At 49.3% G+C, this 5,026-nt stretch overlaps 1 pseudogene; it reads left to right on the plus strand.

The window, feature by feature from the left end:
- The first annotated feature begins 936 nt into the window (after window positions 1–936).
- Window positions 937–4,690, plus strand: LOC104679235 (annotated as a pseudogene).
- Window positions 4,691–5,026: the final 336 nt, after the last annotated feature.

Consider the following 5,026-nt stretch of genomic DNA (forward strand, 5'->3'; position numbering starts at 1 on the left):
AATCATGGTTTGCACTGTAAAGGAAGCAATCAGAAAGAGATTAGCCCTCTCAGGGGAGACAAGAGAACACTAGGTCTCAGCAAAGAGACTGGAGGCAAATACAAGGAAAAACTCCCAAGATTGTAAGTGGATGTTACAAATGTGGGAAACCAGGACATTTAAAGAAAGAATGTCCGGAATGGAAGAAGGAAGAAAAGGTAATCCCCATTATGAATTTTAATGAGGACTGGGGGGTCAGGGGTTCCTTCTAACCAGGTCCCACCAGGAACCCTTCATAAACTTGAGGGTGGAACCCGAAGGGGAAACCATGACATTTTCGGTCGACACTGGAGTGGATTCTTCTTCTTTAATATACCCACCAAGGGGCACAGACCCTCTAAGAAAAAGTTAACAGTATCAGACTAAAAGGAGAGGGATTTCAGGTTCCAATATTCAAGAAAATGTTAATTAGGCAGGAATCAGAACCAATTAAGCAGTCACTCTTACATGTTCCAGAAGCAGGAACTAATCTCCCGGGCTGAGACCCGATTGTAGATTAGGTTTAGCTTTAGGATTAGGAGTAGAGGAGGGACAAATAAAACGAATGATGGTTCTCCTAACAGAGGAAGAAGAAGGTAAGATTAATCCCCTTTTGTGGGTTAAGGAAGGCAACAGGGGAGGTTTAAAAATCACACCCTTACAGACTGAACTAAAACATCCAGGAGAAAGAGTTTACAGGAAAAAATATCCCATACTCATTGAAGGGAGGAAGGGTCTCCAACCGGTAATAGAAGGACTAATTAAAGATGGACTATTGAGCTGGGCGCTCGGGAGCCTGCGGCCAGGTGAGCGTGAGCGGGGCGGCGAGGGGGCAGCTCCGGGCAGCGGCGGCGGCGGCAGCGCATGTCTCCAGGTCGTCGCTTCGGGTTCCTGGGATTTGGCGGCAGCTGGGGGAGGATGATGCAGTCCTCAAATAAGCTCTACCAAGTGGAGTACACCAAGAGCGGACGCACCTCTGCGCCGTGGCTCACGCCTGTAATCCCAGCACTTTGGGAGGCCGAGACGGGCGGATCACGAGGTCAGGAGATCGAGACCATCCTGGCTAACACGGTGAAACCCCGTCTCTACTAAAAATACAAAAAATTACCCAGGCGTGGTGGCGGTACCTGTGGTCCCAGCTACTCGGGAGGCTGAGGCAGGAGAATGGCGTGAACCCGGGAGACGGAGCTTGCAGTGAGCCGAGATCCGGCCACTGCACTCCAGCCTGGGCGACAGAGCGGGACTCCGTCTCAAAAACAAAAACACAAAAAAACAAAAACAAACAAACAAAAACAAAAGAAAAGAAAAAAAGAAAGAAATGCAGCGAGAGCATCCCCAAGGACTCGCTCCCGATGGCCATCATGGTGTACTAGCCCATGTTTGATGGAGAAGTCCCACACTGGTACCACTTCTCCCACTTCCGAAAGGTGGGCCATTCCATGTGGCACCCTGATGAGGTGGATGGATTCTCTGAGCTTTCATGACCAGCAGAAAGTCAAGAAGGCAGTGGAAGCTAGAGGAGTGATGGGCAAAAGCCAGGATGGAATTGGCAGCAAGGCAGAGAAGATGCTGGGTGACTTTGCAGCAGAGTACGCCAAGTCCAACAGAAGCAAGCACAAGGGGTGTTGTGGGGAAGATAGAAAAGGGCCAGATGTGCCTGTCCAAGAAGATGCTGGACCCTGAGGAGCCTCAGCTAGGCATGATTGACCACTGGCACCACCCAGGCTGCTTTGTCAAGAACAGGAAGGAGCTGGGTCTCCAGCCTGAGTACAGTGCCAGTTAGCTCAAGGCTTCAGCCTCCCAGCTGTAGAGGATAAAGAAACTCTGGGCCGGGTGCAATGGCTCATGCCTGTAATCCCAGCACTTTGGAAGGCCGAGGTGGGCGGATCACGAGGTCAGGAGATCGAGACCATCCTGGCTAACCCGGTGAAACCCTGTCTCTACTAAAAATACAAAACATTAGCTGGGCGAGGTGGCGGGCGCCTGTAGTCCCAGCTACTGGGGAGGCTGAGGCAGGAGAATGGCGGGAACCCGGGAGGCGGAGCTTGTAGTGAGCCGAGATCACGTCACTGCACTCCAGCCTGGGTGAAAGTGCGAGACTCTGTCTCAAAAAAAATAAATAAATAAAATAAAGAAACGAAACGAAAACCTGAAGAAGCAACTCCCAAGAGTCAAGAGTGAAGGAAAGAGAGAAGGCGATGAGGTGGAAGGAGTGGATGAAGTGGCCAAGAAGAAATCCAGAAAAAAAAAGACAAGGATAGTAAGCTTGAAAAGGCCCTAAAGGCCCAGAACGACCTGATCTGGAACAATCAAGGACCAGCTAAAGAAAAGATGTTCTTATAATGACCTGAAGAAGCTGGTCATCTTCAACAGGCAGCAGGTGCCTTCCAGGGAGTCGATGATCTTGGACTGAGTAGCCGACAGCATGGCGTTCGGTGCCCTCCTTCCCTGCCAGGAACACTTGGGTCAACTGGTCTTCAAGAGCAACACTTATTACTGCACCGGGGACGTCACTGCCTGGACCAAGTGTATGGTCAAGACACAGACACCCAACCAGAAGGAATAGGTGACCCCAAAGGAATTCCGAGAAATCTCTTACCTCAAGAAATTTAAGGTTAAAAAGCAGGACTGTATATTCCCCACAGAAACCAGTGTCCCAGTGGCGGCTGTGCCCCCACCCTCCACAGCCTCCAAGCCTGCTGCCATGAACACCTCTGCTCCAGCAGATAAGCCATTATCCAACATGAAGATCCTGACTCTGGGAAGCTCTCCCTGAACAAGGATGAAGTGAAGGCCACGATTGAGAAACTTGGGGGAAAGTTGATGGGGATGACCAACAAGGCTTCCCGTGCACCAGCACTAACGAGGAGGTGGAAAAGAAGAAGAAGATGGAGGAAGTGAAAGAAGCCAACATCTGAGCTGTGTCTGAGGACTTCCTCCAAGACTTCTCTGCCTCCACCAAGAGGCTCCAGAAGTTGTTCTCAGCACATGTCTTGTCCTCCTGGGGGGCAGAGGTGAAGGCAGAGCCTGTTGAAGTCGTGGCCCCAAGAGGGAAGTCCGGGGTTGTACTCTCCAAAAAAAGCAAGGGCCAGGTCAAGGAGGAAGGTATTAACGAATCTGAAAAGAGAATGAAATGAACTCTTAAAGGAGGAGCAGTTGTGGATCATGACTCTGGTCTGGAACACTCTACGCATGTCCTGGAGAAAGGTGGGAAGATCTTCAGTGCCACCCTTGGCCTGGCGGACATTGTTAAAGGAACCAACTCCGATTACAAGCTGAAATTTCTGAAGGATGACAAGGAAAGCAGGCATTGGATGTTCAGGTCCTGGGGCCATGTGGGCATGGTGATTGGTAGCAGCAAACTGGAACAGATGCTGTCCAAGGAGGACACCATCATACACTTCATGAAGGTATATGAAGAAAAACCGGGAACGCTTGGCACTCCAAAAATTCACAAAGTATCCCAAAAAGTTCTACCCCCTGGAGATTGACTATGGCCAGGACAAAGAGGCAGTGAAGAAGCTGACAGTAAATCCTGGCACTGAGTCCAAGCTACCCAAGCCAGTTCAGGACCTCATCAAGATGATCTTTGATGTGGAAAGTATGAAAAAAGCCATGGTGGGGTATGAGATTGACCTTCAGATGCCCTTGGGGAAGCTGAGCCAAAGGCAAATCCAGGTCATGTACTCCATCCTAAGGTCCAGCAGGCAGTGTCCCAGGGCAGCAGTGACTCTCAGATCCTGGATCTCTCAAATCGCTTTTATATCCTGATCCCCCACGACTTTGGGATGAAGAAGCCTCCGCTCCTGAACAATGCAGACAGTGTGCAGGCCAAGGTAGAAATGCTGGACAACCTGCTGGGCATCGAGGTGGCCTACAGTCTGCTCAGGGGAGGGGGACATCGAGGTGGCCTATGATCTGCTTAGGGGAGGGGGACATTGAGATGGCCTATGGTCTGCTCAGGGGAGGGTCTCATGATAGCAGCAAGGACCCCATCAATGTCAACTATGAGAAGCTCAAAACTGACATTAAGGTGGTTGACAGAGATTATGAAGAAGCTGAGATCATCAAGAAGTATGTTAAGAACACTCATGCAACCACACATAATGTGTATGACTTGGAAGTCATTGATATCTTTAAGATAGAGTGTGAAGGGGAGTGCCAGTGCTACAAGCCCTTTAAGCAGCTTCATAACTGAAGGTTGCTGTGGCATGGGTCCAGGACCACCAACTTTGCTGGGATCCTGTCCCAGGGTCTTTGGATAGCCCCGCCTGACCTGCCCATGATGGGCTACATGTTTGGTAAAGTGATCTATTTTGCTGACCTCATCTCCAAGAGTGCCAACTACTGCCATACATCTTAGGGAGACCCAATAGGCTTAATCCTGTCAGAAGAAGTTGCCCTTAGAAATGTGTGTGAACTGAACCATGCTGCACATATCAGCAAGTTACCCAAAGGCAAGCACAGTGTCAAAGGTTTGGGCAAAACTACTCCTGACCTTTCAGCTAGTATTACTATGGATGGTGTAGAGGTTCCTCTTGAGACCAGGATTTCATTTGGTATGAATGACACCTGTCTACTGTATAATGAGTACATTATCTATGATGTTGCTCAGGTAAATCTGAAATATCTGCTGAAACTGGAATTCAATTTTAAGACCTCCCTGTGGTAACTGGGAGAGGTGGCCGAGTCGCACATGGTGGCTCTGGTATGAATTCACCCTCAGAGCTTCTGCACCAACTCACCTGGTCGGCTAAGTTGCTGGTGGGTAGTACCTGTACTAAACCTCCTCAGAAAGGATTTTGCAGAAACACATTAAAAGCTTTTCCCCAACTTTTTTAGTCTCTTGTTTTGTGTTGTGTTTGTGGGGAGGGGTACTTTTTGTTTTTTCTTGCCGGGTAGATAAAACTGACAAGCTGGAGAGAGATTCTGTTTGCATAGATTAGTCCTGTGGAAAAAACCAAGCTCTGCTAGAATGTCTGCCTTACTGGTTTCCCCAGGGGAGGAA

The sequence above is a fragment of the Rhinopithecus roxellana genome, chromosome 18, assembly GCF_007565055.1.
Source record: "Rhinopithecus roxellana isolate Shanxi Qingling chromosome 18, ASM756505v1, whole genome shotgun sequence".
Lineage (NCBI taxonomy): Eukaryota > Metazoa > Chordata > Mammalia > Primates > Cercopithecidae > Rhinopithecus > Rhinopithecus roxellana.